Source organism: Ixodes scapularis, unplaced genomic scaffold (assembly GCF_016920785.2).
Source record: "Ixodes scapularis isolate PalLabHiFi unplaced genomic scaffold, ASM1692078v2 PGA_scaffold2__306_contigs__length_199485367, whole genome shotgun sequence".
In the NCBI taxonomy this organism is placed as follows: domain Eukaryota; kingdom Metazoa; phylum Arthropoda; class Arachnida; order Ixodida; family Ixodidae; genus Ixodes; species Ixodes scapularis.
Window position 1 is genome coordinate 125,248,507 of NW_024609857.1, and position 24,855 is coordinate 125,273,361.

General features: G+C 45.8%; 24 non-coding genes across 24 annotated transcripts; all 24 read right to left on the minus strand.

Moving 5' to 3' along the window:
- Window positions 1-12,691: 12,691 nt before the first annotated feature.
- Window positions 12,692-12,764, minus strand: Trnai-uau. Its single transcript has one exon. It is a non-coding gene; the product is annotated as a tRNA-Ile (tRNA).
- A 230-nt stretch (window positions 12,765-12,994) lies between these two features.
- On the minus strand, window positions 12,995-13,067 carry Trnai-uau. Its single transcript has one exon. It is a non-coding gene; the product is annotated as a tRNA-Ile (tRNA).
- A 533-nt stretch (window positions 13,068-13,600) lies between these two features.
- On the minus strand, window positions 13,601-13,673 carry Trnai-uau. The gene has a single exon. It is a non-coding gene; the product is annotated as a tRNA-Ile (tRNA).
- A 231-nt stretch (window positions 13,674-13,904) lies between these two features.
- Window positions 13,905-13,977, minus strand: Trnai-uau. The gene has a single exon. It is a non-coding gene; the product is annotated as a tRNA-Ile (tRNA).
- A 230-nt stretch (window positions 13,978-14,207) lies between these two features.
- Window positions 14,208-14,280, minus strand: Trnai-uau. The gene has a single exon. It is a non-coding gene; the product is annotated as a tRNA-Ile (tRNA).
- Window positions 14,281-14,509: 229 nt separating this feature from the next.
- Trnai-uau lies at window positions 14,510-14,582 on the minus strand. The gene has a single exon. It is a non-coding gene; the product is annotated as a tRNA-Ile (tRNA).
- A 230-nt stretch (window positions 14,583-14,812) lies between these two features.
- On the minus strand, window positions 14,813-14,885 carry Trnai-uau. The gene has a single exon. It is a non-coding gene; the product is annotated as a tRNA-Ile (tRNA).
- A 531-nt stretch (window positions 14,886-15,416) lies between these two features.
- On the minus strand, window positions 15,417-15,489 carry Trnai-aau. The gene has a single exon. It is a non-coding gene; the product is annotated as a tRNA-Ile (tRNA).
- Window positions 15,490-16,021: 532 nt separating this feature from the next.
- On the minus strand, window positions 16,022-16,094 carry Trnai-uau. The gene has a single exon. It is a non-coding gene; the product is annotated as a tRNA-Ile (tRNA).
- Window positions 16,095-16,627: 533 nt separating this feature from the next.
- Window positions 16,628-16,700, minus strand: Trnai-uau. The gene has a single exon. It is a non-coding gene; the product is annotated as a tRNA-Ile (tRNA).
- Window positions 16,701-17,534: 834 nt separating this feature from the next.
- On the minus strand, window positions 17,535-17,607 carry Trnai-uau. Its single transcript has one exon. It is a non-coding gene; the product is annotated as a tRNA-Ile (tRNA).
- Window positions 17,608-18,140: 533 nt separating this feature from the next.
- Trnai-uau lies at window positions 18,141-18,213 on the minus strand. Its single transcript has one exon. It is a non-coding gene; the product is annotated as a tRNA-Ile (tRNA).
- Window positions 18,214-18,747: 534 nt separating this feature from the next.
- Trnai-uau lies at window positions 18,748-18,820 on the minus strand. The gene has a single exon. It is a non-coding gene; the product is annotated as a tRNA-Ile (tRNA).
- Window positions 18,821-19,351: 531 nt separating this feature from the next.
- Window positions 19,352-19,424, minus strand: Trnai-uau. Its single transcript has one exon. It is a non-coding gene; the product is annotated as a tRNA-Ile (tRNA).
- Window positions 19,425-19,654: 230 nt separating this feature from the next.
- On the minus strand, window positions 19,655-19,727 carry Trnai-uau. Its single transcript has one exon. It is a non-coding gene; the product is annotated as a tRNA-Ile (tRNA).
- Window positions 19,728-19,957: 230 nt separating this feature from the next.
- Trnai-uau lies at window positions 19,958-20,030 on the minus strand. Its single transcript has one exon. It is a non-coding gene; the product is annotated as a tRNA-Ile (tRNA).
- A 231-nt stretch (window positions 20,031-20,261) lies between these two features.
- Trnai-uau lies at window positions 20,262-20,334 on the minus strand. Its single transcript has one exon. It is a non-coding gene; the product is annotated as a tRNA-Ile (tRNA).
- A 230-nt stretch (window positions 20,335-20,564) lies between these two features.
- On the minus strand, window positions 20,565-20,637 carry Trnai-uau. Its single transcript has one exon. It is a non-coding gene; the product is annotated as a tRNA-Ile (tRNA).
- A 532-nt stretch (window positions 20,638-21,169) lies between these two features.
- On the minus strand, window positions 21,170-21,242 carry Trnai-uau. The gene has a single exon. It is a non-coding gene; the product is annotated as a tRNA-Ile (tRNA).
- Window positions 21,243-21,775: 533 nt separating this feature from the next.
- Window positions 21,776-21,848, minus strand: Trnai-uau. The gene has a single exon. It is a non-coding gene; the product is annotated as a tRNA-Ile (tRNA).
- A 531-nt stretch (window positions 21,849-22,379) lies between these two features.
- Trnai-uau lies at window positions 22,380-22,452 on the minus strand. Its single transcript has one exon. It is a non-coding gene; the product is annotated as a tRNA-Ile (tRNA).
- Window positions 22,453-22,982: 530 nt separating this feature from the next.
- Trnai-aau lies at window positions 22,983-23,055 on the minus strand. The gene has a single exon. It is a non-coding gene; the product is annotated as a tRNA-Ile (tRNA).
- Window positions 23,056-23,587: 532 nt separating this feature from the next.
- Window positions 23,588-23,660, minus strand: Trnai-uau. The gene has a single exon. It is a non-coding gene; the product is annotated as a tRNA-Ile (tRNA).
- Window positions 23,661-24,193: 533 nt separating this feature from the next.
- On the minus strand, window positions 24,194-24,266 carry Trnai-uau. The gene has a single exon. It is a non-coding gene; the product is annotated as a tRNA-Ile (tRNA).
- Between the last annotated feature and the right edge of the window lie 589 nt (window positions 24,267-24,855).

Genomic DNA, 24,855 nt, shown 5'->3' on the forward strand with positions numbered 1-24,855 from the left:
TCGTCTGCAAGAGTTTGAATTTTTTACATAGTGTTACGATTTTGATCTCGTTTTTATTGGGAACAATACGAGTCTATCAAAACTCACCAGGTTTGTAAAAACGAATCGTATTTACGTGTGATACGGGATACTGCCTGACGAAAATCATCACATATAGGAGAGCTGCTAAAACTACGAAATAACCATATGTTTAGCACATGGTTTCAAAGCAGCGGAAGTATTTTTCGTCTATTTTTCAGTTGGCGTGCATTGTAATCAAGGAGCAATTATTTTTAATCTAGTATCATTGATTCTAAACCACGAATTTCGTTTGTAGACTTGCAATGTCGGGGTATGTTTTATATCTGCTTCTAATCACCAAAATGAGAAAAATCCCTGTTGATTGTTTTGTTTTCAGCAAGACCTTAAATAGCGAACGAACTCGGTACAACATTAGCTAACTTGACATCGGTTACCTAGGACGATTTGTTTCATCGCACAAATGTGCATTAAAGCAACTAACGTGGCGTCATAAATTCTTAAATCACGGGCTCACTTGCACATCAGCGTTGATAACATGTAGTAGTATCTTATATTGATAACGTGATTCGGCTTCCCAGTGCTTTCAGCCTCCTCAAATTTTGCGGAAGCCGGGCAGGCGTTCGCGCTCTCATGCACCTCGAGCGTCTCTCAAAGCTGTGCGCAGGCACTCTTCGCTTCCGAAATCCGATAGAAAGTTGACCTCAAGAATAAATGTTTCGTCGCTCGTCAGCAACTTAATTCAACGCAGCTGCGTGCTCCACCAGAAAGAGCCACTGGACCCGCGAAGCCATTGTGTCTTCTTCAAGAAAGGTAAAACTGATTGAAACAATTTATTGTTTTTTTTTTATAATCGCTATATGGCATTGAGACGATTAAAAAAGCCTTGATGATTAAATAATGGGAACACACAATGCTCACACAAAAATTAATTTTTAATCAGACGAATTGTAACCTCGCGTCGAGACCCCATGCATTTGTCCACAACAATGACCCTAGCAACGGTCTGTTTCAAGCACATCGCCATGTTGTGACGTCATCACTTAAGTGAGAGTCAACTTCTTTCATCGGTCACCCAAAGACCGCCATTATATAGCATCAACAGATGATATAGTTTTCACAATGGTCAGACTAAATTTCGCAAAAGGCCTATTCGAGCGTGCTTTCAAGCAAAGGTGAACTCGCTTTGGTCACGATATCACATGAGCAAGCGACATGACAAGCTTACACGGGCAGCTCCGACGATGCTTGTTGGCCATGATGCAATATTCGTCCCCAAAACAAAAACGGCAATTCACATCACGGTCGCTACCTACATCCAGAGGTGTTCTAAGAACCCGCTAAGTAGAGACTACGACAGAGTGAATCGAACCAGAGCCTTGAGATCTAAATTTAGCGAACACACTGTCATTTTTAACGGGTTTCACGTCAAAAAAGAGCTCCAGTTTATATCTGAAACGCACACAAAAACACTATGAAACCGCTATGATTGTAAATAGCGACAGGTAAAGGCTATGAATAATCGTTCTATTGTACAGTTGAAGCATTTTCTTGTTCCAACCAAAACAAATAACTCAAAACACTTTTTCTTCCATATCAGCTGGGGAGTACAGCTGGTGTTCCTTGCGGAGGCTAGTCTCTCTCGTCGTGCGGTTCCGTATTAGCGTATACGTATACAACAATTGCGTGTTCCGGCATAGATACGTCTAGAGCAGCATACTTTTAAACTACCATGAGTATATTTCGCTTCGTTATCTTCGAAACCATGTTATTCATCGGCGAGGCGAGCAATGAGAACGGCTTCATCCTGACCGTGATTCACACCAACGATATCCACTCTCACTTTGAGGCAAGCAACAAAGGAGGCGGTACATGCAGCGAGACGAACAAAAGGGCCAATGAGTGCTTCGGAGGGGTTGCAAGGATTCTGACTAAGGTGAGCGAGGTCGTGGTAAGGTCATAACTTCGTTTCTAAACATCAGTGGTCGGTGACCGCGGCCAGCGGACCGCATGCGGTTCGCGGGGCAGAATCATGCGGCCACCGGCACGGCACCAAGAACAACTAAGGAACCACAACCCTCCCCTCTCCACACACACTTTGGACGCTCCCTCACACATCTCAAGGACAACACCGTAGTTTTAGCCTCAAATGGGGCTAGACAAAGAGGGCATTGTACGGCACTTGAGCGGATAACGTCTTCAGTTTCTTTCTTCGTGCTGGTCCAAAGAAAGGGGAAAGAAACAGCATTTGTGCAAACATAGGTTAGAAATATTCTTCATCCTAGAATCTCAAATATATGTGGAGGGTTACTGAGAAAAAAAAAACATTTTTGAATCCGAACTTTATCTAGACCTTGAGAAAGCAGTGTGGCAAGAAGGTAATATGTACAGTGCTAATCACCCTTGTCTATAACGCGCGAGCGTGCGGCTTTCTCCGGGGAGCGCTAGACTGGTGGCATTCGCGGAAACTAAGCTAGTCACGTGGCGCAACAGGGAACGACCAACCTGAGGGGTGTCCTGCCCACTCTATCAGCTGGCGGCGAACGCGGTGTCATTGTCGGCGATCAGTGCTTTTGTCCTGTAAGATTCTCTCGATACTAGGCGCAGTCCTGTTGAATCCGGTTAATTGATATAATTCTGTTTTTTTTTGCATAGTAGCAAGCCTTATACCAGCTTGATAAGCTATAAAGGTGCTTTATGATATATCTTTTTTTTTTGTTGTTGATGATGACATCGTTGATACGCCTTCATGCTTTAGTTTGTTTATTGTTCGAGCAATGATGTTTGTAAAAAGCGTGCGAGCAGCCTTCCGTGTTTGCCGCCAGCGGATAGAGTGGGCAAGACACCCCTCGAGCGGGCTGTTCTATGTTGCGCCACGTGACTAGCTTAGTTTTCGTGAATGCCACCAGTCTAGCGCTTTCCGGAGAAAGCCGCACGCTCGCGCGTTATCGACAAGTGTGATTAGCACTGTACAGTTCCTTCTTTCCACCTGGAGGCAAGATGACAAAGAGATAGATAATAATAATATTAATTTGCTTAATTTTCCAACAAACATAATGTTGGGGAAGACAAAATAATAAAGTTGTTTAGAAAAGCTTGATTGGTCCCCCACCCCCCCCCCCCCCCTAAATGCAGCACCGGTGGAGCAGGTTTTGAAATACAGAAATACCGGTAACCAAAACAAGAAAGAGATAAAGTAAGATAAAATGAAAAAATGAATGAAAAGGGACATGCAAAATGCAGAGGTACAAAAAAAAAAAAAAAGATAGAAATTGCGGTTTACTTCTCTTTGATACTTCGGTGGCATCTCGATCGATGTCATGCTACTGGAACGTCCACTAGCAGAACTCGTTTTGTTTGATGGCTGCCCAACCCGAAAGGTGCATATTTTGCTGTTCCGTCCGTTTTTATCAAGTTACCTGTCTACAATTTTAGAGGTCAGTTTCGAAATAGTATGTTGTTTAACCGGATTATTTGCTTGCTACAATTCGCTTTTATAATAGGCTTTTGTTTTTCAGAGCTTTTTTTTTAATAATAATACCTGGTGTGTCCGGAGCTCCGACTTAATCTTTTCAGGTAAAAGAGCTAAAAGCAAGATCAGAAAATCCTCTTTTCTTCAATGCTGGCGACTTCTACCAAGGCACCGTCTGGTACACAGTCCACAGGCATAAAATTGTTTCTGAGGCAATGTCAAGAATGATGTACGACGCAGTGGTGAGTCATCGCAAGCTTAAGAGCTGTTGTCGCACCAACGTTCAAGAACCTAATTAATTCGTCATTTGAACAAAAACAGTCGTGTGACTCCTCTATCATGCGAAAGCGTGCACTCCATTAAAAGACCCAATTTTGTTGGCATTTTCACTCCTTTCGGAAGTGACGCTGCACAGTGAAACAAGATAATTTGTTAGGGCCACGAGGGAAAAAAAATCATTTAAGTTCTAACTTTTTTACGAGCTGCTTTGAAAACAAATAAGTGGTCGCACTTTTATAAATTCCTGAATTAGAACTTTCTTGTTCAAACGAAGTGCAGGACTGTCTGGGGTAGACTACAATCCCATAAATATTTCATAAAGTGTCATATTACGGAAGTCATATTAACATTTGAATCAAAGAAGTCGTGACCGTCACGACAAGTCTAATACACTTGAGATATTTCCGTTTCTTTTCAGTTCTTACAATCATTAAGCATGAGTGTAATAAGTTTCCTCATCCATTCAGATCCTCATAAATTTTAGGAGAAATCAGACTAAACTTGATTTTTAAGAATATCTCAGCGCAAACATCAGCTTTACTCCACTCCTTTGGGATCGGGGAAACTAGGTGCCGTTTTGTTAGGCTTTTCGCGTGGTTTCATGGCTGGGAGCTGGCTTCACTTGGAGAAAGGATTTAAGGCGCCGTTTGGCGCGGTTTCAAAGCTGATGACGTCGGCTCTCTCCATGGGACAGTTAATGCTTTCGCATTAAAGCTGTATCTATTTATGAATTAGGAGCCAACGTTTTCGAATTAACTCTTTGATAGTTGCTAAGCGGGAAACAACTGGCGACAGAGCTCTACGTTTAAGCAACTAGGCCACATTGCAGATAATAGAAAACGAACACACTAGATTGAACCAATCACTCACAAACCATAGGTCGAACTCGACCTAACCCTCCAGAGGACCGAAATACGACCGGTACCAAACATTCCCGTGAATATGTGCGTTCAGTTTTCTTTTTATTTTTGTTCAAGATATAACCAATAGCATTAATAATTGTATTCCATAATATAGCGTCTCAGAAACCGTGGGTCGCGACCGGTATGGGAGCTTGAAAAATGTGAACTTGACTTTTCTGGTGGCGTCGACCAAAACAAAATACAGGTCGCAGCTCAGCCAAAATCACGCCAGAACTGAGATTTGGGTTGTACAAATTCCACCCTCCTTTTAAGAAACAGATCTGTAACATATAAACTCACATGCGCCACTTAAAACAGTCACTTCTGCTGAGATGCGTTTTTTGCAATAATTGCTAGCCCATCTGGTCCATTCTGGCTATCATCTGTGAAATAAATTTTAGCGTAAATTTCGTATGTAATTCAAAAACATAAAGTGAAAACATGGCGTCGCAAAAATCTTGAAAGGGGGAGCGGGGGGGATCGGCGCGATATTTTAAATATTTTATGGGTCGAAGTGTAGCAGAGTTTCAATACACTGTCCTAACTGGTTCTGTCGTTTCTTTTTTCGCTTTTTAAAGCACATTCTTTAGGGAAAAAAGTCACTCGAGTAGAGCACCCAGACCACATCAGCGTTCATATTCGCATGACTGGAGCTAGTCAATAAATTTGAAAAAGAAAAAAGAAATGCGGCTTAAGCAGTTTGGTAAAAAAAAAAAAAAAAAAAAAAAACAGCGCAGCTTTATGAAAATTAAAAATTTTATACCAACAACATTGTTTGATTTTGAGTGACCCAAGACTTTCGTACAAAGAGCAACACCGCGTAAACTCGGTACTGACGCTTTTCGAATTACCTTTATAAATTGTTGTGTCAAAAGACAGATAGTTCCCTTAGATCGGTGCCTGTCACGTTTCTGTGATGATGTTTCTGAACAAAAATAAGAAGAAAGGAGGAGGAGGAGGAAGTTTCGCGTGGAAGGCGAGAGCGAAGAACGTTCATCATTCGAAGCCGCAGCGGTCGGCAGCCTCAGCGGTCGGCAGGGGGCGCGCTCTGTCAGCGGGGTGCGTCAACGAGGCGGTGTTGCTTCGGAGAGCCCCAGGAGAGGCGCGCTGCACCGACACATATTTGTTCACCACAAGCGGCGGCGGTCCGCAAAACGCTACGTCAAGAGAGACCTGGTCTTAAGGCAAGAACTGCAACGTGATTCTCTTTAACCGTGATTCTTTCGAATTAACATTTATTGGTACTTTGCTTTTATACTGCTCATTTTTTGCTTCATTTCTAGCACTTTTGTATACCCTTTTTTTGTTGTTGTTGTAAACCCATTCTTTCTTTTTGATTCTAGCATGCTCGTCGTCTCTTTCTTTCTCTCTAACGAACGCGAAAACTTCACGATTCTAACCGCCTTATTGTAACATGGTAGTCGTGTAAAAAGCGTAGTCCCTGCAGGGAGCTACGTGGGTCACACCCACGTAGCCTCAAAAGAATAGCAGGCAGATGTGACGTGGACGTGTTGTTCTCAGCTGACAAACTGTCAAGGTTGTGTAAAGCCGTCAACCCTTCTTTTAGGGATGATCGTGATCATTTCGTCACTTGTGCCGAAAGAATTGTTTATTCACTCCCTTTGTCATGCGGTAAGCGTTATGTGGATCAAACGGCCCGCTGTCTTGCTGACAGGCTAATACCCGTTCCACACGGGCAACTCGAATGCCATTTACAACGAATGACATTTGAGCGGACGGCCAATCAGCGCGCGACACTCCGGGCGTGGCGCATTCCACGCGCGACAGACTGCGAGTTGATTCGCCGATCACACAAATGTCATTCGTTGTAAATGGCATTCGAGCTGCTCGTGTGGCACGGATATAAGAGAACACGCTAACACTGGGTGTCCTCGATGATATCTGGTCACCTTGACATTCATCGCCGTGGCGTGCCCTTTTGTATTAACTTTCTTCTCCACTTTGCTTTACTACTCTTAACTTTTCTTTTCTTCGATCGCTTCTTACATCTTTTTATCTTCTTTTTTTTTTTGTAGACTTATTTTTTTTTTCTTACCATCGTCGTCGCCTCTCTCTTTCAAGCCTGACGAAAGTGACAATTTTGCAAACTTGCCACATATCCCCCCCCCCCCCCCCTCTAATTTATTGGTCTGATCTCGTTGGTACGGAAAAGCGAAAGTGTGCGACGAAAAGCGAAAGTGTGGTTCGGGAAATGTAGAAATTAAAGGAACCATGAAATGAATTATGGGCTGGGATAAATGATCTTAGATTGGGATTTTACTAATCGCATATCGTTTAGTGGGCTCAAAGAAAACTAGCGCACAAAGGTTGAAAACCAAAATCCTGTTTTTCGGTACAAAAATTTGAAAATATAGAGCACCATTTCTTACCTCTTTTCATTCGAAAGCTTCCCGCCTCTTCACTGCGATGCATCAGCGGGTCCCAATCACGTCAGCCGAGCTCAGCTCACGAATTGGACACGAGCACTGTGTCACTCGGACGTATGCGCTTGTCAACAATCAAGCCCTCGACGAATATTTGGATTGGCGTTTGGAGCCAATGAGTGCCGTGACGGAAGTTCTCACTTGAAAATGACAAGTTCCATGGCATGCTTAAAAAGCTAGCTACAAGGAAGTATTTGGTACAAGCTTTGAGTCATCGCACCCCGTAAAATACTACATCGCGACCACTAGATTTTTCATTTCGCTTTTGAGCTGAGGAGGAAAGCTAAGAAGAAAGAAGTTGAAAAATAGTTTCGCGGTCTCTTTAATAGGTTGATGCCGACTGGAAGAAACTTGGGATATTTGAAGATCTATTCTGCAGAGATGGATTGAGAAATAGAAAAATATTCAAAGGAAGAAAATTGTGCAGGCGCGTGAAGATGAAGAACACGCGGCGCGAGAATGCCAGTGTCAGGCGAAATTCGTCCGGCTGAGGCGAAGACGGCAGTGATACAGCGGGACCAAGTCGTAGGTTCAGTTCGCGTAGGCTAAAGGCCCGTTCACACACTTGCAACCGAGTACGACCGAGTGAGGCAAGACCAGTTTTTAAGCCTCTTGTGGCGGCGTAGGACCAGATGCGCTGCTGCGGAGCAGATCCTAAGCCATCGCAAGACGCTTAAAAACCGGTCTCGTCTCAGCCGGTCCTACTCTGTAGCAAGTGTGTGAGCGGGCCTTAACCCCGCCGTATAACGAGGTATAATACGACGATCGTTAAGCGTACCAGCAAAGATATGAACACACGGCGACAGGTTTTGGACGGCGGCAGATATTGTGGGTACTACAACCCTAAGTATAGAGCGAGTTGTTAACGTTGTGGCGTAGCTCAATAGAAACGCACCAGATTCGCACGCAGCGGACCCATGTTCGATTCCCGCAAGCGGCGGGCGATTTTTTTTTAAGGATTTGGCAATATCAACGATGGACGCCCTACAACGCCAACTACGACATTAACAACTGGCGTCATTTTGGATGGTGGGAAGAGCCCCTCGCAGCTATCGCTGTAAAATGAAACTGGCTCTCCTTCACCAGGTCTCGATATACAAAAGAAGGGTATCGAGAGAAATCTAGAAAAGCGAAACCGAGACACGAGAAGACCGTGTGCAGCAAGGCTGGTTAGATACTTTGACAGGTGTCTAAAAGTGGAGAAAATAGAAAAGACCTACGAGGCACTTCGAGACAGGATGCTAATGGATGTGTTTGTGGCAACCTGTTCGAGCAAACGCAGGCATTCTTGAAAGTGAATGCTCGACGTTAAATGATCTGGATGCAAAAGCTGACCTTTTTCCTTGAGGCCCAGATCGAGTCAAGTTCCATGAGAGAAAAAGAACAACCTGGGACAAAAATAATCCATAGACAATTCGCATCATTTACAATATGAAAGAAACGAGAAGGCTCCTCGATGCTTTTTATGCAACAAGATGGGCATAAGGCCAAGAACTGCCAGAGTCGCAGTCAATACCCTAGACAGCCGTCACGCTGGCGTAGCGGAAGGCAGGGGCACAAGTACCACCAATGTGACATAAAGTCTAGCGACAAGCCACAAGTATCTTGCATGTGGACAGCTCAAACTGAGAGGCAAGGTAAACCAAACGAAACCTACATCACGTTAAGGATTCGATACAGATCGAATACCGGTGGTGAGCTCGGTAACAGGAAGACGAACGAAGTTTATGGTCAAGAACATGCCTGTGGTCGAAAGTTGCATAAAGTGACGAAAGGTTACAGTGTTGCGGGGCACTAGTTGTAATAACGTAGTCGTAAAAAAAAAAAAAATTAGTTTTGTCCGGGAGCTACACGGAGAACACCGGTCCCGCATTTTAGAGCGCAGGCCTCAGGCGCCCGTTTCCGCGTTTCGCGGCGTCGGCGTAACCGCGCTAAATTTAGCGGGAAAATTGGTGTCACGTGACCTCAACACCAATTCAGTTTCCCCGCTAAATTTAGCGAGGAAAATGACGCCACATGACTTGGTGTCACGTCACCTATGAACAAATTCAGTTTCTCCGCACGACTTTCCGGGAAAATTTACGTCACGTGACCTCAACACCAATTGAACGGCAGTGACTTCAACAGCGGGGAATAGAATTACTCTTGAGGTCAATTTTTTAGCTAAATCTAGCGAGGAAACTGTGGCAGGAGGAGAGGGTATGGAGGAAAAGGAGGGGAGGGTACGGATGAAGAGGATGGGAGGGTACGCAGATGGAGGAGGAGGAGGAGTAGGAAAGAGAAAGAGGCGAAAGTACGGATGAAGAGGATGGAAGAAGGAGTGGAGAGAAGAAGAAAGGCATACCCTGCCCTTCTCCTCAAGAGCTGCGCTCTAATTTTGCGTTACAGAGATTTGTAAACGTCTTTCATTTTTTTTTGTTACAACGGACCCTAAGTTATAGGTCACGTGACGTCATCTTTTCTGCTAAATTTAGCGGGGAAACTGCATTGGTGTTTAGGTCACAAGACGCGAATTTCCCACTACATTTAGCCGAGAAACTGAATTGACTTGGAGGCCACGTGACTTTAAGTCTTCCACTTGGTGCGAGGTCATGTGAAGTTAGGTCCCGTGACGTAATTTTACCCACCAAATTTAGCGAAAAATTCACGGGCGGAAAGAGGGACGGACAAAGTTTTGGGATTGAGTGTTTATGTTTATTATCCTCAAACACTTTCGATCGAGCGTATTATATGAGAGAGGAAGGGGGGGGGGGGGGGATTCAAAATCAAAAGAACTGAATACACTGGCAACAAAAACAAGTTTAAACAACAATTCTGAAACCAACTATACGGAATTATAACATCCATAATTTGAAGAAAAAACTGTGGTAATAACCGCAATTCCTAGAAAACGTGAACACATGGTGTTTAAAACAATATGCATGACAACATCGATGCCACTTTTCTCGAAATATGATTTCGTTAGTTTCAATGGCTATTTCGTTAAAGAGACAGTTCCAGTTTGCAATAGATAACGGAAGAGGGGACTGTTTGATTCTGTTGGTGCGTCCAAAGATAGGTGCAATTTTTAAGGAGTGATCGTGATGCAAAGAAATGCATGCGGCAAGCTTGCAGTAAGTGAGCATGAACGACAACATGTTGTAATAAAACTTTTGAAAAAAAAGTGAGATGAGGTAGTTTGCGGCGTGAATCAGGGGAAGTTAGGTTAGAAATAGCCTTGATACCGATATACAGTTTTTTTTTTTTGTGGAAGAGTTACGATGAATGAAGCGAGAGCTTTGTTTTGTATGGACTCTAATCTGTACATGATGTATTGCTGATGAGGGTACCATATTGAGCTGGCATATTCTAATTTTTACCGAACGAGGGCTTTATATGCAGTAAGTTTAACGTCCTCTTGCGCTAAACTCAAATGCCTTCTAAGAAATCCAAGTTTCATTGGTGCTGTGTTAACTCTGTTATCAATGTGAGCATTCAAAGTCAGAACTTCGGGTTATTTGGCTGATGGTAATAAACCTTCAGTTGATAGTCAGAGCGTTGCCTGTCTCGCCTCTACTTAGTCCTTGTCTTGTCGCGATGTTTTATATCAAGATGCTCATCAAACAACCAGCCCAAACATACATTTTAGCGGAGAGAATACAGTACGAAGGAACGCGGTGTTTGGAACAATTTAAAAAAAAATTGCTAGGTCTTAGCAACGATGATATTCATTGGCCACGATAAACGCCATTCACCCAAGATGTCGATGTCACGTTGAAGAATCTCCGAGTCGTTAGGATGGGAGATTCGGCGGTACAGAGTGCAGTCGTCGGCGAAAATCCTTACGGATGACGAGATTAGAGAAGCTAGCTCGTCTATGCAAATGAGAAACTAAAGTGCTCCAAGGACACTGCCCCGGGGAAGTCCGGTACTTCACCGACATGGGAGATGATGAGCTGCCATCTAAAAAAAAAACAGACTGCTTCCGATCAGTAAGAAATGGTGACATCCAACTGATAGCATGACTATTACTGTTTAGCTGAGGAAGTTTCGGGAGTAAACGTTGATAAGGGACAGCATCATGATAAGAAACATCAATAAAAATGGCATCCGTAGTACAAGAATCATTAAGAAAAAGCCTGTGATGCTTTAAAAGCGCAGGATCACGCCGTATTTGGTGTGCCTGATTGGTTTAGACGGTGATACTGAACGCGCAAAGATGACGACCGCCATGACAGTGCACTTTTGGTGCCGCTTGAATGGCGCCATCGAATCCTACAACGTTTACTGCGTTTGGACTTAAAGGCCCATTGAAAAGAAAAGGAAACGTGTATTTTTTTTTTAAAGTCAAATTGGGACACGCGTGTCAAAAAAATTAAATTTATGCGAAAAAAAAATTAGAGCAATATTTATAGGCGGGAGATTTATTTCAAATCCTGCGAGCAAAGTCCATGACGTCACGATGGTCATACACTCTTTCCACCTCAACGAGGTGGTCATACACTCTCTCCCCCTCAACGCGACAGCCAAGTCGATCTACCTTTGATTATAATTCAATTATATGCAAAGGTGCAAGCGAGCTGGACAAGAATGATGAAAATTAATCCCTGGAGAAGGGGAACAAGGGGGACAAAGGACAAACACAAATCTCCAAACACAGCTAGGTGACCGGTGCGCGACCGAAAAAATCCGCCTGGTCCGGGTATCGAACCCGAAACCTGTCCATTATAGGTGGAGCGCTCTACCAACTGAGCTAACCAGGGGTTAGACGTCAGTAGAGCAAACGGGTTTTATCAGCTGCCACCAGTCTAACACCAACAAGGGTGAAGCTTGCAGTTTAAGGTTATGATTATAATGCAATTAAATGCAAAGGTGCAAGCGAGCTGGACAAGAATGATGAAAATTAATCCCTGGAGAAGGGGAACAAGGGGGACAAAGGACAAACACAAATATCCAAACACAGCTAGGTGACCGGTGCGCGACCGAAAAAATCCGTCTGGTCCGGGTATCGAACCCGGGACCTCTCCATTATAGGTGGAGCGCTCTACCAACTGAGTTAACCAGGGTTAGACGTCAGTAGAGCAAACGGGTTTTATCAGCTGCCACCAGTCTAACACCAACAAGGGTGAAGCTTGCAGTTTAAGGTTATGATTATAATGCAATTATATGCAAAGGTGAAAGCGAGCTGGACAAGAATGATGAAAATTAATCCCTGCAGAAGGGGAACAAGGGGGACAAAGGACAAGCACAAATCTCCAAACACAGCTAGGTGACCGGTGAGCGACCGAAAAAATCCGTCTGGTCGGGGTATCGAACCCGGGACCTCTCCATTATAGGTGGAGCGCTCTACCAACTGAGCTAACCAGGGTTTGACGTCAGTAGAGCAAACGGGTTTTATCAGCTGCCACCAGTCTAACACCAACAAGGGTGAAGCTTGCAGTTTAAGGTTATGATTATAATGCAATTATATGCAAAGGTGCAAGCGAGCTGGACAAGAATGATGAAAATTAATCCCTGGAGAAGGGGAACAAGGGGGACAAAGGACAAACACAAATCTCCAAACACAACTAGGTGACCGGTGCGCGACCGAAAAAATCCGCCTGGTCCGGGTATCGAACCCGAAACCTCTCCATTATAGGTGGAGCGCTCTACCAACTGAGCTAACCAGGGGTTAGACGTCAGTAGAGCAAACGGGTTTTATCAGCTGCCACCAGTCTAACACCAACAAGGGTGAAGCTTGCAGTTTAAGGTTATGATTATAATGCAATTAAATGCAAAGGTGCAAGCGAGCTGGACAAGAATGATGAAAATTAATCCCTGGAGAGGGGGAACAAGGGGGACAAAGGACAAACACAAATCTCCAAACACAGCTAGGTGACCGGTGCGCGACCGAAAAAATCCGCCTGGTCCGGGTATCGAACCCGAAACCTCTCCATTATAGGTGGAGCGCTCTACCAACTGAGCTAACCAGGGGTTAGACGTCAGTAGAGCAAACGGGTTTTATCAGCTGCCACCAGTCTAACACCAACAAGGGTGAAGCTTGCAGTTTAAGGTTATGATTATGATGCAATTAAATGCAAAGGTGCAAGCGAGCTGGACAAGAATGATGAAAATTAATCCCTGGAGAAGGGGAACAAGGGGGACAAAGGACGAACACAAATCTCCAAACACAGCTAGGTGACCGGTGCGCGACCGAAAAAATCCGCCTGGTCCGGGTATCGAACCCGAAACCTGTCCAATATAGGTGGAGCGCTCTACCAACTGAGCTAACCAGGGGTTAGACGTCAGTAGAGCAAACGGGTTTTATCAGCTGCCACCAGTCTAACACCAACAAGGGTGAAGCTTGCAGTTTAAGGTTATGATTATAATGCAATTAAATGCAAAGGTGCAAGCCAGCTGGACAAGAATGATGAAAATTAATCCCTGGAGAAGGGGAACAAGGGGGACAAAGGACAAACACAAATCTCCAAACACAGCTAGGTGACCGGTGCGCGACCGAAAAAATCCGCCTGGTCCGGGTATCGAACCCGAAACCTCTCCATTATAGGTGGAGCGCTCTACCAACTGAGCTAACCAGGGGTTAGACGTCAGTAGAGCAAACGGGTTTTATCAGCTGCCACCAGTCTAACACCAACAAGGGTGAAGCTTGCAGTTTAAGGTTATGATTATGATGCCATTAAATGCAAAGGTGCACGCGAGCTGGACAAGAATGATGAAAATTAATCCCTGGACAAGGGGAACAAGAGGGACAAAAGACAAACACAAATCTCCAAACACAGCTAGGTGACCGGTGCGCGACCGAAAAAAATCCGCCTGGTCCGGGTATCGAACCCGGGACCTCTCCATTATAGGTGGAGCGCTCTACCAACTGAGCTAACCAGGGGTTAGACGTCAGTAGAACAAACGGGTTTTATCAGCTGCCACCAGTCTAACACCAACAAGGGTGAAGCTTGCAGTTTAAGGTTATGATTATGATGCCATTAAATGCAAAGGTGCAAGCGAGCTGGACAAGAATGATGAAAATTAATCCCTGGAGAAGGGGAACAAGAGGAACAAAGGACAAACAAAAATCTTCAAACACAGCTAGGTGACCGGTGCGCGACCGAAAAAATCCGCCTGGTCCGGGTATCGAACCCGGGACCTCTCCATTATAGGTGGAGCGCTCTACCAACTGAACTAACCAGGGTTAGACGTCAGTAGAGCAAACGGGTTTTATCAGCTGCCACCAGTCTAACACCAACAAGGGTGAAGCTTGCAGTTTAAGGTTATGATTATAATGCAATTATATGCAAAGATGCAAGCGAGCTGGACAAGAATGATGAAAATTAATCCCTGGAGAAGGGGAACAAGAAGGACAAAGGACAAACAAAAATCTCCAAACACAGCTAGGTGACCGGTGCGCGACCGAAAAAATCCGCCTGGTCCGGGTATCGAACCCGAAACCTCTCCATTATAGGTGGAGCGCTCTACCAACTGAGCTAACCAGGGGTTAGACGTCAGGAGAGCAAACGGGTTTTATCACCTGCCACCAGTCTAACACCAACAAGGGTGAAGCTTGCAGTTTAAGGTTATGATTATAATGCAATTAAATGCAAAGGTGCAAGCGAGCTGGACAAGAATGATGAAAATTAATCCCTGGAGAAGGGGAACAAGGGGGACAAAGGACAAACACAAATCTCCAAACACAGCTAGGTGACCGGTGCGCGACTGAAAAAATCCGCCTGGTCCGGGTATCGAACCCGAAACCTCTCCATTATAGGTGGAGCGCTCTACCAACTGAGCTAACCAGGGGTTAGACGTCAGTAGAGCAAACGGGTTTTATCAGCTGCCACCAGTCTAACACCAACAAGGGTGAAGCTTGCAGTTTAAGGTTATGATTATGATGCAATTAAATGCAAAGGTGCAAGCGAGCTGGACAAGAATAATGAAAATTAATCCCTGGAGAAGGGGAACAAGAGGGACAAAGGACAAACACAAATCTCCAAACACAGCTAGGTGACCGGTGCGCGACCGAAAAAATCCGCCTGGTCCGGGTATCGAACCCAGGACCTCTCCATTATAGGTGGAGCGCTCTACCAACTGAGCTAATCAGGGTTAGACGTCAGTAGAGCAAACGGGTTTTATCAGCTGCCACCAGTCTAACACCAACAAGGGTGAAGCTTGCAGTTTAAGGTTATGATTATGATGCAAATAAATGCAAAGGTGCAAGCGAGCTGACAAGAATGATGAAAATTAATCCCTGGAGAAGGGGAACAAGGGGGACAAAGGACAAACACAAATCTCCAAACACAGCTAGGTGACCGCTGCGCGACCGAAAAAATCTGCCTGGTCCGGGTATCGAACCCGAAACCTCTCCATTATTGGTGGAGCGCTCTACCAACTGAGCTAACCAGGGGTTAGACGTCAGTAGAGCAAACGGGTTTTATCAGCTGCCACCAGTCTAACACCAACAAGGCTGAAGCTTGCAGTTTAAGGTTATGATTATGATGCAATTAAATGCAAAGGTGAAAGCGAGCTGGACAAGAATGATGAAAATTAATCCCTGGAGAAGGGGAACAAGAGGGACAAAGGACAAACACAAATCTCCAAACACAGCTAGGTGACCGGTGCACGACCGAAAAAATCCGCCTGGTCCGGGTATCGAACCCGGGACCTCTCCATTATAGGTGGAGCGCTCTACTAACTCAGCTAACCAGGGTTAGACGTCAGTAGAGCAAACGGGTTTTATCAGCTGCCACCAGTCTAACACCAACAAGGGTGAAGCTTGCAGTTTAAGGTTATGATTATAATGCAATTAAATGCAAAGGTGCAAGCGAGCTGGACAAGAATGATGAAAATTAATCCCTGGACAAGGGGAACAAGGGGGACAAAGGACAAACACAAATCTCCAAACACAGCTAGGTGACCGGTGCGCAACCGAAAAAATCCGCCTGGTCCGGGTATCGAACCCGAAACCTCTCCATTATAGGTGGAGCGCTCTACCAACTGAGCTAACCAGGGGTTAGACGTCAGTAGAGCAAACGGGTTTTATCAGCTGCCACCAGTCTAACACCAACAAGGGTGAAGCTTGCAGTTTAAGGTTATGATTATAATGCAATTAAATGCAAAGGTGCAAGCGAGCTGGACAAGAATGATGAAAATTAATCCCTGGAGAAGGGGAACAAGGGGGACAAAGGACAAACACAAATCTCCAAACACAGCTAGGTGACCGGTGCGCGACCGAAAAAATCCGCCTGGTCCGGGTATCGAACCCGAAACCTCTCCATTATAGGAGGAGCGCTCTACCAACTGAGCTAACCAGGGGTTAGACGTCAGTAGAGCAAACGGGTTTTATCAGCTGCCACCAGTCTAACACCAACAAGGGTGAAGCTTGCAGTTTAAGGTTATGATTATGATGCAAATAAATGCAAAGGTGCAAGCGAGCTGGACAAGAATGATGAAAATTAATCCCTGGAGAAGGGAAACAAGGGGGACAAAGGACAAACACAAATCTCCAAACACAGCTAGGTGACCGGTGCGCGACCGAAAAAATCCGCCTGGTCCGGGTATCGAACCCGAAACCTCTCCATTATAGGTGGAGCGCTCTACCAACTGAGCTAACCAGGGGTTTGACGTCAGTAGAGCAAACGGGTTTTATCAGCTGCCACCAGTCTAACACCAACAAGGGTGAAGCTTGCAGTTTAAGGTTATGATTATGATGCAATTAAATGCAAAGGTGCAAGCGAGCTGGACAAGAATGATGAAAATTAATCCCTGGAGAAGGGGAACAAGAGGGACAAAGGACAAACACAAATCTCCAAACACAGCTAGGTGACCGGTGCGCGACCGAAAAAATCCGCCTGGACCGGGTATCGAACCCGGGACCTCTCCATTATAGGCGGAGCGCTCTACCAACTGAGCTAACCAGGGTTAGACGTCAGTAGAGCAAACGGGTTTTATCAGCTGCCACCAGTCTAACACCAACAAGGGTGAAGCTTGCAGTTTAAGGTTATGATTATAATGCAATTAAATGCAAAGGTGCAAGCGAGCTGGACAAGAATGATGAAAATTAATCCCTGGAGAAGGGGAACAAGGGGGACAAAGGACAAACACAAATCTCCAAACACAGCTAGGTGACCGGTGCGCGACCGAAAAAATCCGCCTGGTCCGGGTATCGAACCCGAAACCTCTCCATTATAGGTGGAGCGCTCTACCAACTGAACTAACCAGGGTTAGACGTCAGTAGAGCAAACGGGTTTTATCAGCTGCCACCAGTCAAACACCAACAAGGGTGAAGCTTGCAGTTTAAGGTTATGATTATAATGCAATTATATGCAAAGGTGCAAGCGAGCTGGACAAGAATGATGAAAATTAATCCCTGGAGAAGGGGAACAAGGGGGACAAAGGACAAACACAAATCTCCAAACACAGCTAGGTGACCGGTGCGCGACCGAAAAAATCCGCCTGGTCCGGGTATCGAACCCGAAACCTCTCCATTATAGGTGGAGCGCTCTACCAACTGAGCTAACCAGGGGTTAGACGTCAGTAGAGCAAACGGATTTTATCAGCTGCCACCAGTCTAACACCAAAAAGGGTGAAGCTTGCAGTTTAAGGTTATGATTATAATGCAATTAAATGCAAAGGTGCAAGCGAGCTGGACAAGAATGATGAAAATTAATCCCTGGAGAAGGGGAACAAGGGGGACAAAGGACAAACACAAATCGCCAAACACAGCTAGGTGACCGGTGCGCGACCGAAAAAATCCGCCTGGTCCGGGTATCGAACCCGAAACCTCTCTATTATAGGTGGAGCGCTCTACCAACTGAGCTAACCAGGGGTTAGACGTCAGTAGAGCAAACGGGTTTTATCAGCTGCCACCAGTCTAACACCAACAAGGGTGAAGCTTGCAGTTTAAGGTTATGATTATGATGCAATTAAATGCAAAGGTGCAAGCGAGCTGGACAAGAATGATGAAAATTAACCCCTGGAGAAGGGGAACAAGAGGGACAAAGGACAAACACAAATCTCCAAACACAGCTAGGTGACCGGTGCGCGACCGAAAAAATCCGCCTGGTCCGGGTATCGAACCCGAAACCTCTCCATTATAGGTGGAGCGCTCTACCAACTGAGCTAACCAGGGGTTAGACGTCAGTAGAGCAAACGGGTTTTATCAGCTGCCACCAGTCTAACACCAACAAGGGTGAAGCTTGCAGTTTAAGGTTATGATTATGATGCAAATAATTGCAAAGGTGCAAGCGAGCTGGACAAGAATGATGAAAATTAATCCCTGGAGAAGGGGAACAAGGGGGACAAAGGACAAACACAAATCTCCAAACACAGCTAGGTGACCGGTGCGCGACCGAAAAAAATCCGCCTGCTCCGGGTATCGAACCCGAAACCTCTCCATTATAGGTGGAGCGCTCTACCAACTGAGCTAACCAGGGGTTAGACATCAGTAGAGCAAACGGGTTTTATCAGCTGCCACCAGTCTAACACCAACAAGGGTGAAGCTTGCAGTTTAAGGTTATGATTATGATGCAATTAAATGCAAAGGTGCAAGCGAGCTGGACAAGAATGATGAAAATTAATCCGTGGAGAAGGGGAACAAGAGGGACAAAGGACAAACACAAATCTCCAAACACAGCTAGGTGACCGGTGCGCGACCGAAAAAATCCGCCTGGTCCGGGTATCGAACCCGGGACCTCTCCATTATAGGCGGAGCGCTCTACCAACTGAGCTAACCAGGGTTAGACGTCAGTAGAGCAAACGGGTTTTATCAGCTGCCACCAGTTTAACACCAACAAGGGTGAAGCTTGCAGTTTAAGGTTATGATTATAATGCAATTAAATGCAAAGGTGCAAGCGAGCTGGACAAGAATGATGAAAGTTAATCCCTGGAGAAGGGGAACAAGGGGGAAAAAGGACAAACACAAATCTCCAAACACAGCTAGGTGACCGGTGCGCGACCGAAAAAATCCGCCTGGTCCGGGTATCAAACCCGAAACCTCTCCATTATAGGTGGAGCGCTCTACCAACTGAACTAACCAGGGTAAGACGTCAGTAGAGCAAACGGGTTTTATCAGCTGCCACCAGTCTAACACCAACAAGGGTGAAGCTTGCAGTTTAAGGTTATGATTATAATGCAATTATATGCAAAGGTGCAAGCGAGCTGGACAAGAATGATGAAAATTAATCCCTGGAGAAGGGGAACAAGGGGGACAAAGGACAAACACAAATCTCCAAACACAGCTAGGTGACCGGTGCGCGACCGAAAAAATCCGCCTGGTCCGGGTATCGAACCCGAAACCTCTCCATTATAGGTGGAGCGCTCTACCAACTGAGCTAACCAGGGGTTAGACGTCAGTAGAGCAAACGGATTTTATCAGCTGCCACCAGTCTAACACCAACAAGGGTGAAGCTTGCAGTTTAAGGTTATGATTATAATGCAATTAAATGCAAAGGTGCAAGCGAGCTGGACAAGAATGATGAAAATTAATCCCTGGAGAAGGGGAACAAGGGGGACAAAGGACAAACACAAATCTCCAAACACAGCTAGGTGACCGGTGCGCGACCGAAAAAATCCGCCTGGTCCGGGTATCGAACCCGAAACCTCTCCATTATAGGTGGAGCGCTCTACCAACTGAGCTAACCAGGGGTTAGACGTCAGTAGAGCAAACGGGTTTTATCAGCTGCCACCAGTCTAACACCAACAAGGGTGAAGCTTGCAGTTTAAGGTTATGATTATGATGCAATTAAATGCAAAGGTGCAAGCGAGCTGGACAAGAATGATGAAAATTAACCCCTGGAGAAGGGGAACAAGAGGGACAAAGGACAAACACAAATCTCCAAACACAGCTAGGTGACCGGTGCGCGACCGAAAAAATCCGCCTGGTCCGGGTATCGAACCCGAAACCTCTCCATTATAGGTGGAGCGCTCTACCAACTGAGCTAACCAGGGGTTAGACGTCAGTAGAGCAAACGGGTTTTATCAGCTGCCACCAGTCTAACACCAACAAGGGTGAAGCTTGCAGTTTAAGGTTATGATTATGATGCAAATAATTGCAAAGGTGCAAGCGAGCTGGACAAGAATGATGAAAATTAATCCCTGGAGAAGGGGAACAAGGGGGACAAAGGACAAACACAAATCTCCAAACACAGCTAGGTGACCGGTGCGCGACCGAAAAAAATCCGCCTGGTCCGGGTATCGAACCCGAAACCTCTCCATTATAGGTGGAGCGCTCTACCAACTGAGCTAACCAGGGGTTAGACGTCAGTAGAGCAAACGGGTTTTATCAGCTGCCACCAGTCTAACACCAACAAGGGTGAAGCTTGCAGTTTAAGGTTATGATTATGATGCAATTAAATGCAAAGGTGCAAGCGAGCTGGACAAGAATGATGAAAATTAATCCCTGGAGAAGGGGAACAAGAGGGACAAAGGACAAACACAAATCTCCAAACACAGCTAGGTGACCGGTGCGCGACCGAAAAAATCCGCCTGGTCCGGGTATCGAACCCGGGACCTCTCCATTATAGGCGGAGCGCTCTACCAACTGAGCTAACCAGGGTTAGACGTCAGTAGAGCAAACGGGTTTTATCAGCTGCCACCAGTCTAACACCAACAAGGGTGAAGCTTGCAGTTTAAGGTTATGATTATGATGCAAATAAATGCAAAGGTGCAAGCGAGCTGGACAAGAATGATGAAAATTAATCCCTGGAGAAGGGGAACAAGGGGGACAAAGGACAAACACAAATCTCCAAACACAGCTAGGTGACCGGTGCGCGACCGAAAAAATCCGCCTGGTCCGGGTATCGAACCCGAAACCTCTCCATTATAGGTGGAGCGCTCTACCAACTGAGCTAACCAATGGTTAGACGTCAGTAGAGCAAACGGGTTTTATCAGCTGCCACCAGTCTAACACCAACAAGGGTGAAGCTTGCAGTTTAAGGTTATGATTATGATGCAATTAAATGCAAAGGTGCAAGCGAGCTGGACAAGAATGATGAAAATTAATCCCTGGAGAAGGGAAACAAGGGGGACAAAGGACAAACACAAATCTCCAAACACAGCTAGGTGACCGGTGCGCGACCGAAAAAATCCGCCTGGTCCGGGTATCGAACCCGAAACCTCTCCATTATAGGTGGAGCGCTCTACCAACTGAGCTAACCAGGGGTTAGACGTCAGTAGAGCAAACGGGTTTTATCAGCTGCCACCAGTCTAACACCAACAAGGGTGAAGCTTGCAGTTTAAGGTTATGATTATGATGCAAATAAATGCAAAGGTGCAAGCGAGCTGGACAAGAATGATGAAAATTAATCCCTGGAGAAGGGGAACAAGGGGGACAAAGGACAAACACAAATCTCCAAACACAGCTAGGTGACCGGTGCGCGACCGAAAAAATCCGCCTGGTCCGGGTATCGAACCCGAAACCTCTCCATTATAGGTGGAGCGCTCTACCAACTGAGCTAACCAATGGTTAGACGTCAGTAGAGCAAACGGGTTTTATCAGCTGCCACCAGTCTAACACCAACAAGGGTGAAGCTTGCAGTTTAAGGTTATGATTATGATGCAATTAAATGCAAAGGTGCAAGCGAGCTGGACAAGAATGATGAAAATTAATCCCTGGAGAAGGGGAACAAGAGGGACAAAGGACAAACACAAATCTCCAAACACAGCTAGGTGACCGGTGCGCGACCGAAAAAATCCGCCTGGTCCGGGTATCGAACCCGGGACCTCTCCATTATAGGTGGAGCGCTCTACCAACTGAGCTAACCAGGGTTAGACGTCAGTAGAGCAAACGGGTTTTATCAGCTGCCACCAGTCTAACACCAACAAGGGTGAAGCTTGCAGTATAAGGTTATGATTATAATGCAATTAAATGCAAAGGTGCAAGCGAGCTGGACAAGAATGATGAAAATTAATCCCTGGAGAAGGGGAACAAGGGGGACAAAGGACAAACACAAATCTCCAAACACAGCTAGGTGACCGGTGCGCGACCGAAAAAATCCGCCTGGTCCGGGTATCGAACCCGAAACCTCTCCATTATAGGTGGAGCGCTCTACCAACTGAACTAACCAGGGTTAGACGTCAGTAGAGCAAACGGGTTTTATCAGCTGCCACCAGTCTAACACCAACAAGGGTGAAGCTTGCAGTTTAAGGTTATGATTATAATGCAATTATATGCAAAGGTGCAAGCGAGCTGGACAAGAATGATGAAAATTAATCCCTGGAGAAGGGGAACAAGAGGGACAAAGGACAAACACAAATCTCCAAACACAGCTAGGTGACCGGTGCGCGACCGAAAAAATCCGCCTGGTCCGGGTATCGAACCCGGGACCTCTCCATTATAGGCGGAGCGCTCTACCAACTGAGCTAACCAGGGTTAGACGTCAGTAGAGCAAACGGGTTTTATCAGCTGCCACCAGTTTAACACCAACAAGGGTGAAGCTTGCAGTTTAAGGTTATGATTATAATGCAATTAAATGCAAAGGTGCAAGCGAGCTGGACAAGAATGATGAAAGTTAATCCCTGGAGAAGGGGAACAAGGGGGACAAAAGACAAACACAAATCTCCAAACACAGCTAGGTGACCGGTGCGCGACCGAAAAAATCCGCCTGGTCCGGGTATCGAACCCAGGACCTCTCCATTATAGGTGGAGCGCTCTACCAACTGAGCTAATCAGGGTTAGACGTCAGTAGAGCAAACGGGTTTTATCAGCTGCCACCAGTCTAACACCAACAAGGGTGAAGCTTGCAGTTTAAGGTTATGATTATGATGCAAATAAATGCAAAGGTGCAAGCGAGCTGACAAGAATGATGAAAATTAATCCCTGGAGAAGGGGAACAAGGGGGACAAAGGACAAACACAAATCTCCAAACACAGCTAGGTGACCGCTGCGCGACCGAAAAAATCCGCCTGGTCCGGGTATCGAACCCGAAACCTCTCCATTATTGGTGGAGCGCTCTACCAACTGAGCTAACCAGGGGTTAGACGTCAGTAGAGCAAACGGGTTTTATCAGCTGCCACCAGTCTAACACCAACAAGGCTGAAGCTTGCAGTTTAAGGTTATGATTATAATGCAATTAAATGCAAAGGTGCAAGCGAGCTGGACAATAATGATGAAAATTAATCCCTGGAGAAGGGGAACAAGAGGGACAAAGGACAAACACAAATCTCCAAACACAGCTAGGTGACCGGTGCACGACCGAAAAAATCCGCCTGGTCCGGGTATCGAACCCGGGACCTCTCCATTATAGGTGGAGCGCTCTACTAACTCAGCTAACCAGGGTTAGACGTCAGTAGAGCAAACGGGTTTTATCAGCTGCCACCAGTCTAACACCAACAAGGGTGAAGCTTGCAGTTTAAGGTTATGATTATAATGCAATTAAATGCAAAGGTGCAAGCGAGCTGGACAAGAATGATGAAAATTAATCCCTGGACAAGGGGAACAAGGGGGACAAAGGACAAACACAAATCTCCAAACACAGCTAGGTGACCGGTGCGCGACCGAAAAAATCCGCCTGGTCCGGGTATCGAACCCGAAACCTCTCCATTATAGGTGGAGCGCTCTACCAACTGAGCTAACCAGGGGTTAGACGTCAGTAGAGCAAACGGGTTTTATCAGCTGCCACCAGTCTAACACCAACAAGGGTGAAGCTTGCAGTTTAAGGTTATGATTATAATGCAATTAAATGCAAAGGTGCAAGCGAGCTGGACAAGAATGATGAAAATTAATCCCTGGAGAAGGGGAACAAGGGGGACAAAGGACAAACACAAATCTCCAAACACAGCTAGGTGACCGGTGCGCGACCGAAAAAATCCGCCTGGTCCGGGTATCGAACCCGAAACCTCTCCATTATAGGAGGAGCGCTCTACCAACTGAGCTAACCAGGGGTTAGACGTCAGTAGAGCAAACGGGTTTTATCAGCTGCCACCAGTCTAACACCAACAAGGGTGAAGCTTGCAGTTTAAGGTTATGATTATGATGCAAATAAATGCAAAGGTGCAAGCGAGCTGGACAAGAATGATGAAAATTAATCCCTGGAGAAGGGAAACAAGGGGGACAAAGGACAAACACAAATCTCCAAACACAGCTAGGTGACCGGTGCGCGACCGAAAAAATCCGCCTGGTCCGGGTATCGAACCCGAAACCTCTCCATTATAGGTGGAGCGCTCTACCAACTGAGCTAACCAGGGGTTTGACGTCAGTAGAGCAAACGGGTTTTATCAGCTGCCACCAGTCTAACACCAACAAGGGTGAAGCTTGCAGTTTAAGGTTATGATTATGATGCAATTAAATGCAAAGGTGCAAGCGAGCTGGACAAGAATGATGAAAATTAATCCCTGGAGAAGGGGAACAAGAGGGAAAAAGGACAAACACAAATCTCCAAACACAGCTAGGTGACCGGTGCGCGACCGAAAAAATCCGCCTGGACCGGGTATCGAACACGGGACCTCTCCATTATAGGCGGAGCGCTCTACCAACTGAGCTAACCAGGGTTAGACGTCAGTAGAGCAAACGGGTTTTATCAGCTGCCACCAGTCTAACACCAACAAGGGTGAAGCTTGCAGTTTAAGGTTATGATTATAATGCAATTAAATGCAAAGGTGCAAGCGAGCTGGACAAGAATGATGAAAATTAATCCCTGGAGAAGGGGAACAAGGGGGACAAAGGACAAACACAAATCTCCAAACACAGCTAGGTGACCGGTGCGCGACCGAAAAAATCCGCCTGGTCCGGGTATCGAACCCGAAACCTCTCCATTATAGGTGGAGCGCTCTACCA